We start from the raw sequence: 13,703 nt of genomic DNA on the forward strand, positions 1-13,703 counted from the left end.
AACATCTATGGTCATCAGTCCCCTACAACTTAAAACTACTTAAACCTAACTAACCTAAGAACATCACACAACACCCAGTCATCACGAGGCAGAGAAAATCCCTGACCACAAATTTCTGTTTTACCCAGTTAAATTCAGGAGCTCTTCATTGGTTATTAGACCTATCTATTTAATCTTTAGCATTCTTTAGCAGAACCACATTTCCAAAGCTTCCTCTTTTATCTGAACTGTGTGTCATCAACTTTTTACTTCGGTAGAAGGCTGCACTCCAGACAAATACCTTGACAAAAGATTTACTAATAGTTATACATTTTCAATGCTAATGATTGCCTGTTTTTCAGAAATGATTTTCTTACTATTTCCAGTAAACATTATATCCTCTCTGCTTCGGCCTTTGTTAGTTATTAATGCTGCCCAAATAGTACATCTCATCTTCTACTTCTACTCCTCTATTTCTTCGTTTTTCTCCCTCAGAAATTTCTGATTTAATTCTACTACATTCCATTTCAGCCGGCCGCTGTGACCGAGCGGTTCTAGGCGCTTCAGTCCGGAACCACGCGGCTGCTACGATCGCAGGTTCGAATCCTGCCTCGGGTATGGATGTGTGTGATGTCCTTAGGTTAGTTAGGTTTTAGTAGTTCTAAGTCTACCGGACTGATGACCTCAGATATTAAGTCCCATAGTGCTTAGAGCCATTTGAACATTCCATTTCCCTCGTTTTGGTTTTGTTGCTATTCATCTTATGACCTTTCTTCAAGACTTTATGAATTTCGTTGATTTGATCTTACGAGAACTTTGATGTCTGTGACAGAATTATGTCGTCGGCAAACGTTAAAATGTTTATTTCTTGTCCTTGAATTTTAATTCACTTTCCAACTTTGTCATTGGTTTTCTCTAATGCTTGACCAATTTACAGATTTAAAATGAGCAGTAATTGATGTAACTTTACCTTAATAGTTTCACAAGGGGGAAGCAACGTATTGCTTGACTCTACTAAGAATGTACGTTATAGGAATTTTATCAGTACATTTACATCATCAGCAGCCATTCTTTGTTTCTGTATTTCTTCTATCGATCCGACCTGGTAAGGGTCTTAAACTGGCTTAATGCTCCAATATCGGTCAAACGAGTTCTTTTGTAGCGTGCCTTCTTCATGCGTGTTAGTTTACCACATTGAAACGCCTGTTTTTCTCGCTCAAAAGCTGTTTTACTTCTTTCTCCGGTTGCTGGTCTTCAGTGTTTATTTGTGTTGTGTTTTACGCTTCGGCTAATCTTGTTGCTTCAGTAGCACTAGAAACTAGGGACGTCAGCCGACAAATATCTTGTTTCCGAGAAGAAGATATTACATTTCTTCGATTCAGTTGTGTTTATTGTACTGATTTATTTTCTATTTGCTATCTATTACTCTTTATTTGCTATTGATTTTCCATAGTTGCCTCGAACTGCGTAACAAATAAATTCAAGTTCTCTTTAACAGTTCAGACAAGAGGAAAGAAGCTACTGAAATCCGCTACTGCAGCAGAATACTCAAGGGTAGACGTGCAAAGCGAATAACTAATGAGAAAGACAGATTTTTGTTATCGCTCATCTAGCTCGTTCGACGTGGTCCGCCACGAATATTTTTCTTGTGTCATCGTCTTTATCTCAGAGAAGCACTAGTCAGCTATAGTTGACATACGAATTTTGTGACATCACTTTCTTCTGTTTCATGTTGAGGAGCCGTTTCGTCAGGTGAAACGCAAAATAAGTTCTGTGACATTTCGGCAACGTGTCACATGAAGTAGAATCGCTAGGAAGCAAGAAAGCCTCTTCAATCAGAAGCAGAAATGTCGAGGTCTGAAGAAAGCAAGACGATATTGTATTTGTCATGTTCATTAGAAGCCTATATTTGGTGGGTTTTATGTTATACCTGATACCCCATGAATATTTGCTATTTGTTAAGCAGCAGCACATTGAATGTCTCGAGAACGAATCGTTACTGGTACGATTAGTTGTAGTAAAACGACAGGAAACATCATGTTGGTGGTTAAATAATTTTAGTATTCATTTATTATCGCAGTATAACTTGCGTGTTATGAGAGTAAGCCACTTTAAGGCAACGGCACTTTGAAGATTCATGAGAAACCTGTCGTACTTGTTAGGATTTGTTGTAATTAAATGTGAATTAATAACATTTTGGTGATTAAAGCTTATTTAATATTAAATTTAGTCACGTATCACGAAGCTACAACTTAGGTTCAAATGGCTCTGAGCACTACGGACTTAACATCTAAGGTCATCAGTCCCCTAGAACTCAGAACTACTTAAACCTAACTAACCTAAGGACATCACACACATCCATGCCCGAAGCAGGATTCGAACCTGCTACCATAGCAGTCACGCGGTTCCAAACTGAAGCGCCTAGAGCCGCTCGGCGACAGCGGCCGGCGCTACAATTTAGCATATTGGGTAGAGGCACCACGTTACAGTACTGAGGTTAGCTCAGTAGATAGTTGAAGTCCTGCTGAATCAAAATTGTCTTTCACCTTGGCGTTTTATAAGAGGTTGCGAGACTTCATTCCGAAATTAACAGAAATAATTATCTGTAATACTTGTTCTCTGCCCAGAGTGAGTTTGTTCAATTTGATGAACTTTTATAAGCTGATGTCGTATTACATGTTCACGGATACTGAAAAACTAAACTCCTCCCGAATAGGCCATGAAGACCAAACGGTACTGACCGGCGGTCGTGTCATCTTCAACTCAAAGGCGTCACGGGATGCGAATATGGAGGGGCATGTGGTCAACACACCGCTCTCCCGGTGGTATGTCAGTTTCCGAGACCGGAACAGCTACTACTCAATCAAGTAGCTCTTCAGTTTGCCTCACAAGGGCTGAGTGCGCCCCGCTTGCCAACAGCGCTCGGCAGACCGGATGGTCACCCATCCAAGTGCTAACCCAGCCCGACAGCGCTTAATTTCGGTGATCTGACGGGAACCGGTGTTACCACTGCGGCAAGGCCGTTGGCACCATGGATACTGAAGTTTTTATTTATGTATGCCACAGACGGAACAACATGACTAGCATATGGCCAATCGGGGAAAGGTGCGTTTTAAAAGAGCTAACATAGGAATTTTGCACCTGTCCATTCTCGTGAACAAACTGAATGGTGTGCGAGCCAAATAGAGCCGCCAACTGCCGCTGGAGAGCGCCGAGAGCGAAAACTCTCGTTAACCAGATCGTGTGCCGGCGGTGCTGTGTCTCGAGACGTGGGATATTCTGTCTACTTGCACGTCAACGTCAGCTACCTCTTCCTGTGTGGCGACAGCTTTACCGACAATAGAAAAACAAAGAGAGGTGTACCAGACGTGTCTCCGGAGAAGACCATAGCCGCAACAAAACATTGTCGTTATGTTCCACGTATTTCGTTGATTTACGTAACCCTCTGCGTTTGAGTAGTTGCTTTCTGTGAGAGTTCCCCAGTCCTGTGATTGGCGTGTGATCCCGCCACAGGGTAGTTCGCCGAGTACAAACCGCGTGCGGGCAGCGCCGGGGTTAGCGCGGCGCACGCCGTCGCCCGGCGTCCTTGCAAGGTCCTGCGCCTGCGCCAGTCTGCTTACGTCACGCGGTTTCTTTCCTCTGCAGCGGCTCCGGCCAGTCCAGCCCGGGCCAGCCACTGCTGCGACTGCGGGAACGGCGGCCCGCGGCGGACGCAGCGATCGCCGGAGCACTGGGTTAGCGGAGGTCCGCGAGCCACTTCCCGTCGCTCGGTACTTAGCACGGAGAAAGTGAGCCGGGAGCAAGGACCTGCGCTCGGCGAGTACTGCGGCAGCAGTCTGGCGCCCCGTCCCACGGCTGCCCGGAACCCGTTCACTCAGGGCGACGGGGACGGCAGGAGGTGGCAGGAACTCCGTAAGCGGGTGATCCGGGTTCCGTATGACTGGGAAGGCGAGCGATTTTTGCATAGGAGAAAACAGGTCGATTCAAGGCGTATATGATGGTGGAGGGGTACAGTCTACATGTTTGGTCAGTTGTTTCGGACGACGTCGTACTTAGGTATCTCCTTTTTTGTTCCACAATGAATCATTCACTCTGCATCGGAGTGTATGCTGATACGAAACATCGTAGCAGATTAAAACTATGTAGAGATTAGAGTCACTAACGTGCAACCTTGCCTTTCGCGGGCAATGTCCTTACTGAGTCAGTTACAACCTACGAGCCGTCCTCACAGCTTTGTTTCAGGAGAGACAGACCCGAAAAGTATGCAGGAGAACTTTTCAGAAGTGTGGAAGGTTTGAAATGAAGTGGTGAGGGTGGGTTGTGGATCGTGCCTGGACAGCGCAGTCCGCGCAAAGCAAGATCTTGGGATTGTGTCCGCTCCCGACACGCCGTTTTTTGTGTTGGATGGCTAGCAGTTTATTATCAAGAGTTACTAAAAGATATATAGCCATAAATATAAGTGATGTATCCCGAAGACGTGGTTGCATACCAATGTAATTTACACCACTGGTCATTAAAATTGCTACACCAAGAAGAAATGTAGATGATAAACGATTATTCATTGGATAAATATTTTACACTAGAACTGACATGTTACTGCATTTTCACGCAATTTGGGTACATAGATCCTGAGAAATCAGTACCCAAAACAACCACCTCTGCCATGATAACGGCCTTGATACGCCTGGGCATTGAGTCAAACAGAGCTTGGATGGCGTGTACAGGTACAGCTGCCCATGCAGCTTCAACACGATTCCACAGTTCATCAAGAGTAGTGACTGGCGTATTGTGACGAGCCAGTTGCTCGGGCACCATTGACCAGACGTTTTCAGTTGGTGAGAGATCTGGAGAATGTGCTGGCCAGGGCAGCAGTCGGACATTTTCTGTATCCAGAAAGGCCCATACAGAACCTGCAACATGCGGTCGTGCATTATCCTGCTGAAATGTAGGGTTTCGCAGGGATTGAATGAAGGGTAGAGCCACGGATCGTAACAAATCTGAAATGTAACGTCCACTGTTCAAACTGACCACATTGCGAACAAGAGGTGACCGAGACGTGTAACCAATGGCACCCCATACCATCACGCCGGGTGATACGCCAGTATGGCGATGACGAATACACGCTTCCAATGTGCGTTCACCGCGATGTCGCCAAACACGGATGCGACCATCATGATGGTGTAAACAGAACCTGTATTCATCCAAAAAAATGACGTTTTGCCATTCGTGCACCTAGGTTCTATGTTGAGTACACCATCGCAGGCGCTCCTGTCTGTGATGCAGCGTCAAGGGTAACCGCAGCCACGGTCTCCGAGCTGATAGTCCATGCTGCTGCAAACGTCGTTGGAACTGTTCGTGCAGATGGTTGTTGTCTTGCAAACGTCCCCATCTGTTGACTCAGAGATCGAGACGTGGCTGCACGATCCGTTACAGCCATGCGGATAAGATGCCTGTCATCTCGACTGCTAGTGATACGGGGCCGTTGGGATCCAGCACGGCGTTCCGTATTACCCTCCTGAACCCACCGATTCCATATTCTGCTAACAGTCATTGGATCTCGACCAACGCGAGCAGCAATGTCGCGATACGATAAACCGCAATCGCGATAGGCTACAATCCGACCTTTATCAAAGTCGGAAACGTGATGGTACGCATTTCTCCTCCTTACACGAGGCATCACAACAACGTTTCACCAGGCGACGCCGGTCAACTGCTGTTTGTGTATGAGAAATCGGTTGGAAACTTTCCTCATGTCAGCACGTTGTAGGTGTCGCCTCCGGTACCAACCTTGTGTGAATGCTCTGAAAAGCTAATCATTTGCATATCACAGCATATTCTTCCTGTCGGTTAAATTTCGCGTCTGTAGCACGTCATCTTCGTGGTGTAGCAATTTTAATGGCCAGTAGTGTAGTATACGTACGCACCTCCAGTGTAAAAAAAATGGAAATTTGTGGTAAGATCTTATGGGACCAAACTGCTGAGGTCATCGGTCCCTAAGCTTACGCACTACTTAATCTAACTTTAACTTACGCTAAGGACAACACACACACCCATGCCCGTGGGAGGACTCGAACCTCCGACGGAGGGAGCCGCGGCACATAAACCGTGTGTACATAAATCGTTAGAGCTGCAATTGTCTATGGCAGGTAGAACGCTCACGAGAGTGCATTAGTGTTGATCGAGTTTGTATGTTGCTACCAGGCTTGGTAGGGTACATAAGGGGCGCGAAGAGCGCCAGATGTTGAGTGAAGGACACACAGATGCTTGTGTGAGACAGCTTTATCAGCGCTCGATACAAGCGATCTTATTTTTGGCCTCCATTTGGCTGGTTGGTCGCGTTGTGCAAGATTTGTAGGACATTCCGATGTGGCACTGCCCAGACGTTGGACTGCATGGGAACGTGAGGGCAGGCAAACTCGTCGACTGCCTCATACGGAGACTGCAGTCAACACCACAACGCAAATCGCGGCGTTTGCAGTCATGCCTTGACCGTGTGGGAAGCGTGGAATTCTGAGGAATGGCGTCGTATTGCGCTCAGCGATGAATCGCGTTTCTGCACTATCCCGGATCACCTTCTTCCGGGAGTGTGGTGGTGATCTGGGGAGAGGAGCCACTCTTCCACTGTTTTGGAGAGGAACAGCGCTGTTACTCCTATCGTGGTGTGGGAAGCCGTCGTCTGGTCTTTAGGTTATGGCTGGTATTGACTGAGGGAACTCTGACAATGGTAAATTACTGACGTCCAGCGTCCTCACGTGTTACCTACCCTGCGACAGTATTGTCATGCTATTTTTCAACATGAAAATGCTCGTCTACACGTGGCAAGTAGCCCTAAGTACTGTCTACGTGATTTTGGGGACTGCTATGGTCAGCAAGATCCCGATATCTGTCCCTGATATCCGGCCGTTGTGGCCGAGCGGTTCTAGGCGCTTCAGTCTGGAACCGCACTGCTGCTACGGTCGCAGGTTCGAATCCTGCCTCGGGCATGGATGTGCGTGGTATCCTTAGGTCAGTTAGGTTTAAGTAGTTCTAAGTTCTAGGGGACTGATGACCCCAGATGTTAAGTCCCATAGTGCTCAGAGCTATTTGAACCATTTATGTCCCCAACAGGACATGTGTGGGACCAGCTCGAACGTCAATTCCATCCCAGAGCCAGCGTATCTCAGAAGAAGATAAGACAGCCTTGCGATACCCTTCCGAACCGAAATAGCGCAAGCAAGCTGGGCAGAGATGGTGCGGCATCATTCTGATAAGTCGTCTCATACTGCCAAGTTCTTTGTAAATTTGACTCCGTTTAGTAATTACTGAATTGAACATTACATACCCTCTCAGACCGTGAGGTTGCATTTCGTTCAATACTTGTTTTGTAAATGCTTGCTGCGGAGGGTGGCCACACAAACAAACTTGTTCATTCCGTTCGCTCTTATTCTTCTGTGTGTTTCAATTTTTCAGCCAGGCAGTCTGTTTTAGTGTGCTAGTAGAACAGAAAAGTTCTAAACGGTTAGGCAAAATCTTTGAAGACGGAAGCTGCACGTCGATGACCCCTTAATTTTGGCCTAGGTTTTCGAAGACTAGTCAAACGATAAGAGGTACGAAATGAAAAGGTATTAAAAACAATAGGCGACCAAAGAAGTCAGTGGAATACTCCTACCGCAAGTAGGGGTAGGTTAGTGGGAGATCTGCTACGACGTAGTTAACTTGGTGCTAGAAGCAGAGGCAGGGGGCCACACTGTATGGGCCAACAGAGATAACAGTTGTGGTAGACCGTAGAGATGAATCAGTAACCACAAGATGGCAACAGGTGGAGGACAGCATCAATCCAATTTAAAGACTGGAGACTTGAAAATAGCATATCCAAAGAGCCACTGGCTGCACGAGCAAATATCATAGAATGCCTGAGATGGAGCTGAAGGGACTACTGGGACTTCTGAAGGATAGGATAGAGTGCTACAAAGCCGGTGACGCCGGCAAATTGTTGAAAGCAGTTAGGATGAGATGGTTATCGGGAGTATAAGGAATAAGTCGGAACGGAAGGCAGAACTTACAAGTGGTTGCTGCTTAACTATTACAAGAGCATTCCATTTTCCACCTTGGATGTTACACAGTCAGGGTAGACTGTATTACTGGATAATTTGATTTCGACGTCGTCCCATTTTCAGATGCTCTTCCCGTCGATGTAATTTTTCACCATCGTATTGTGTGGGTGTATAAAATGTGCATCTCTCATTTAAATATTTAACCGTTGGCATAGCAGACTAGAGCGAGAACAACGTCCCTTACTCGCCATTAAATATTTAATCGCTCGATGCTTTTACCTCCTGGTTTAAATATTTAATGTAGAGACGTACATTTGTTTACACCCGCACAGGATGTCTGTTTAACGTTACATGGACAGGAGTAGCACCTGAAAATGGCGTGACGCAGAAATCAGCTGATCGTGATGTAACAACTGAGGTAGAAAACAGAATAAATTTTTAATATACTGAAGCGCCAAAGAAACTGGTAAAGGAATGCTTATTCAAATACAGACATAAGTAAACATGTAGAATACGGCGCTGTGATCGGCAACGCCTATACAGCACAACAAGTGTCTGGCGCAGTTGCTAGGTCGGTTAGCGCTGATACAATGGCAGGTTGTCAAGGTTGGTTCAAATGGCTCTGAGCACTATGGGACTCAACATCTTAGGTCATCAGTCCCCTAGAACTTAGAACTACTTAAACCTAACTAACCTAAGGACATCACACACATCCATGCCCGAGGCAGGATTCGAACCTGCGACCGTAGCAGTCCCGCGGTTCCGGACTGCAGCGCCTAGAACCGCACGACCACAGCGGCCGGCAGGTTGTCAAGGTTTAGGTGAGTTTGAACGAGGTGTTACAGTCGGCGCACGAGCGATGGGACACAGCATTTCCGAGGTAGTCAGTGAACCGTGAATATCAGAAATCCGGTAAAACATCAAATCTCCGATATCGCTGCGGCCGGAAAAAGATCCAGCAAGAACGGGACATACGATCACTGAAGAGAATCGTTCAACGTGACAGAAGTGCAAACCTTCCTCAAATTACTGCAGATTTGAATGCTGGGTCATCAACAAGTGTCAACGTGCGAACCATTCAACGAAACATTCTCGATATGTGCTTTCGGAGCAGTGTACCCTCGGTGACTGCACGACACAAAGCTTTACGCCTCGCCTGGGCCCGTCAACACCGACATAGACCGTCGATGATAGGAAACGTGTTGCCTGGTCGGACGAGTCTCGTTTCAAATTGCATCGATGTACTGCTTGTCAGCAGGGAACTGTTCAGGCTGGAGGAGGCTCTGTAATAGCGTGGGGCGCGCGCAGTTGGAGTGATATGGGACCGCTGCTACTTCTAGATACGGCTTTGACAGGTGACACATAAGTGAGCATCCTGTCTGATCACCTGCGTCCATTCACGCCTATTGTGCATTCAGACGGACTTGGGCAATTTCTGCAGAGCAATGCGACACCCGACATGTCCAGAATTGCGACACAGTGACTCCAGGAACACTCTTCTGAATTTAAACATTTCCGCTGCCAACCAGACTCCCCAGACATGAACATTATTGAGCGTATCTGGGGTGCGTTGCAACGTGCTGTTCAGAAGAGATCTCCTTCCGCTCGTAGTCTTATGGATTGATGGACAGCCCTGCAGGGTTCCCTCCAGCACTATTTCAGACATTAGTCGAGTTCATGCCACGTCGTGTTGCGGCACTTTTGCGTGATCGCAGGGGCCATACACGATATTATGTAGCTGTAGCAATTTCTTTGGCTCTTCAGTGTAAGTTTGTGGCTGTGGCTCCTGACATGAAAAAATTACCTAGATATTTATGTTCATCTTTTTATAGTACCGTATGAGTGTGATACTTGTGATACTAATGGTTAACAACTTTCTCATTTCTGTGGAAATAGATAATATACCTACCTAATTTTTGATGCAACATGCGCTTCCATTTTTGTAACTGTTACTTTATTTTAGTCAAGTTTAGGAAAATTTGATGTTACTGCTATCCATGTGTGTTGGAGCCGTCTCTTTCTTTTGTTTCTGTAGTATTCAGTGGGTGACGTTCACAGTTCTTTTGCGTTGAGGGTAACCATTTACCACCAGTCCTGTCGCCTATCAATCATTTTTACAACATTACGTAATCGCTATTGATGAAGTTATTAGAGTGAATGACATTAAACTTTCGAGGAGCCTATTAACTTTAAAAAATCTCCGCATATTGTCTTCACTGTGATGATGTTCTTGCTTTCTTACATCTAGTCTAAGTGAGAAGAGAGGGAGAATCTAGATGCTGGTGCGCTCATGGCAGTGACTGTTTAGGTTAGTCTGGTATTTACCCTGTACGGGACTTACGGCGACGTCCCTTCATCACTTCTGTGCACTGCTTTCGTTAAGTATGGCTCACGACTACTTGTGATAAATGCCTGGAACACCATGAATTCTTGAGTAATCACACTTTTCCAAACTTGTCACTTTTGGTGATTAGTTATAAAGCGGTTCTGTTGTTCACATAACCATTCAGTATAGACTGAGTAATGCTTGTAAAATATCGTGATGATTAGTTATAAAGCGGTTCTGTTGTTAACATAACCATTCAGTATAGACTGAGTAATGCTTGTAAAATATCGTGATACTGCTCAAGGTCTCTAACTTTGACCTGACCAGTCCTTGGAGTTATAAAAATTACTATGTCGTATTATGATATTGCCACAACGTCATTAGTTCCTAAAAAATCTACACTATTTCTCATAAGGGCTTCACCAATCAAGAAAAAAACGAAAGACTGGTGTTCCCAATTCAACGGTTGATGTATTTACTAAGCATGTTGTGTGTCAAAAACTGCATGAAATTACGATTCGTGAAATAGGTTGTTGATAAGAATGTATGCAGTCGTACTTTGCCTATTTCGATTAACAACAATAACTTTTATATGGGTAGCCCTGGTTTGAATATTAACTAATATTAAATGCAACAATAAATGTACAAAAACTGATACTTAGTGAATCTCTTCGGAAACATAATTCAATAGAAAAACAGTGATTGTACATTGTTTTTATATCAACTTCGTACAGGTCAACGCATGTGATGTTGGCTTTTGGGTGTTTCCTTGCGATCCTTTCTTAGGTCCAGTGATGACATTTCTGTGGCAGAACACCGTCCGCTGCTCCATGACGTAATATCCAGTGTATCTAGTGATTGTGGGAAGCTGACAACTGCATTAGTAACAGACTGTTGTCTATTTGTGAATACGCCAGTAGTACGTATGTACTTCCTGTACTGACCTGGCTGGCTGAATGGGGTAACGCCTCTCAGAGACGGCAGCAAGACTTTCCCCTTAACAGTTAATGACAGCGATATTCAAAGCGTCACAAGTGAATATGTCTCAGCCTTTACAACTACTACGTAGAAAAGCGAACGACGTGCAGTATTAAAATACTGTATCTCCTTTGTATGCTATAACAGAAGGAAATGTTGACGACGTTATAAAGCATACAGGAAGAGTGTGTCTGAAGATCGTAATGAGTGGAGAAACATGGAGGATGTTTTCATACTGCAGTGGATGTCAAATGACCCGACGCATTGAATATTCCGTTTGCGAAGTAGTACAGGTTCTTCAAGTGTTATGGGGAAACAACGGAGGCCAGTCAGTTCGCGTCGTCGTGTGTTGCTGATGGTAACAGTGGATGTATGGGACCCACTGTCAGTAAATCGATTGTCATTCTGGAGCTGGACAACAACGACAGGTGAGCGGCTGTACCATGCAGACCCATCTAATCGCCATGGCGTGCGGGAGTCATCATCCCATGTGTGTACCTCTGCTCACCGTTCGCCACAGGGCACAAAGATTAATACGAACGGCAAAAACTGTAATATTTCTGGCTTAGTCAGCTGTCATATTAGGCTCCAAGAAGCTGTTCCCAGAGCAGTGGAGATGCAAGAAGTATATAGATGACGAAATGTGGTGTGAGGTACCTGTGACAGATGTTAGATTCGGTACCATTCCCGCCGTGAGAAAGACCGCCTGCACAATGCTACTGCTCTGTGATTGACTGCTGTGTTCGGAGCAAGGGTGCCAAAACGTTAAAGTATAGTTATTATTATTAGTTAAACTACTCATTGGAATGACTTCACTTTTAATATGAATATCTCTCAACAGCTGACTATCAATCAGTCATTTTAGAATTATTAAAAACAATTTAAATAAAAATCAAAAGACTGACGAAATTACAGACGAAGCACTTCCGAAGCGCTCGGGTCAAGCCTTTTCTGGTATGCCGCGCGAAGTGTTTCGGGCTGTTCGTCACTCTGGATTGTGCAGTCGAGAAGAACAGACATGTTGTCTGTCGTAGGAAGTGTTTCCAATTTTTATTTAAGTTCCTGTTCGTCGCTCTGGATTAGGCAGTCGAGATATACAGTCATGTTGTCTGTGGCAGGATGTGTTTCAAATGGTTCAAATGGCTCTGAGCACTATGCGACTTAACTTCTGAGGTCATCAGTCGCCTAGAACTTAGAACTAATTAAACCAAACTAACCTAAGGACATCACACACATCCATGCCCGAGGCAGGATTCGAACCTGCGACCGTAGCGGTCGCTCGGCTCCAGACTGTAGCGCCTGGAACCGCACGGCCACTCCGGCCGGCAGGATGTGTTTGCCAGTATTCAGAATTAAAAGATTCACTCCGGTAGTCATGAGCCACAGACACGTGCCACAAATAGTGTAAAGATACATTTTCGTAAACATTGTGTTTGATCATGTACTTTGCTATATCAGAAGGTGTTGTATTGAGATCATTTAGTCTTCTCGTGTGGCTATATTAAAATCCCAAAGAAGTGTTACATTATTTCAGAACAGAACCTCGTTAAAAGTCAGTTTCAGCCTCAAGATACAGAACCTACGACCTCCGTCATGTTTTCTGCTCTGGGGACATCAACTTGAAGACAGCAGGTTAGTGAACTATCGCATGCACAGAACAAATGTGCTCAGTGACACGTCATCTGCAGTAATGTAGAGGAGGTAAAGGAGGATGAAGGTTATTAACACCAACAATCAATTCAGTCTTTCTTTCTTGCCGTAAAGCATGGAATACGTAAGTCTCATGAACTGATGATACTCTCTGCACTTAGCTACACGCCGACGTCAGGGGACGAATATATTGAAAGTCACATGAGGCTCTTATTTACCAACAGGGGATCTTTCTGCCATGTGGAGGAGGCATCCTTGTGTGGTGTGGTGGTTGTTTACACGAGATTGAGTAGGGTCTGCAGTACGTCCGCCGTCGTCTCTCTTCGGAACGACACATCCGTTTCATCGTTTACAGCACCCCCGGCAGGCAACCTAATCCTTCAGCAGGTCATTTCTCCTTCTCGTCGCTGCTAGACTGTGTCAGAATATCTTGAAAAACATTCGATGGACTGAAGGAAATCGTTTACAGCACCCGAAAGGCAACCTAATCCTTCAGCAGGACAATTCTCCTTCTCATCGCTGCTAGACTGTGTCAGAAATCCTGAAAAACATTCGACAGACTGAAGGTAATTATGCAGCCATTAAATCATCTGATCAAAAACGAATTGATCAGTTCAGGGATTTCATCGCATGAGATTTTTATGGCTTGGAACCAACTCCTACGAATGTCAGAGAGATGAGGATGGCAGTTGAGCGATTGTGATCTGGCTTCCCACTGATTAACAGATGAGATGTGT

At 45.2% G+C, this 13,703-nt stretch overlaps 1 pseudogene; it reads right to left on the minus strand.

Annotated features, from left to right (window-relative positions):
* Positions 1 to 2,889: 2,889 nt before the first annotated feature.
* Positions 2,890 to 3,007, minus strand: LOC124597448 (annotated as a pseudogene).
* Positions 3,008 to 13,703: the final 10,696 nt, after the last annotated feature.

Source organism: Schistocerca americana, chromosome 2 (genome assembly GCF_021461395.2).
Source record: "Schistocerca americana isolate TAMUIC-IGC-003095 chromosome 2, iqSchAmer2.1, whole genome shotgun sequence".
NCBI classification, from domain to species: Eukaryota; Metazoa; Arthropoda; class Insecta; order Orthoptera; family Acrididae; genus Schistocerca; species Schistocerca americana.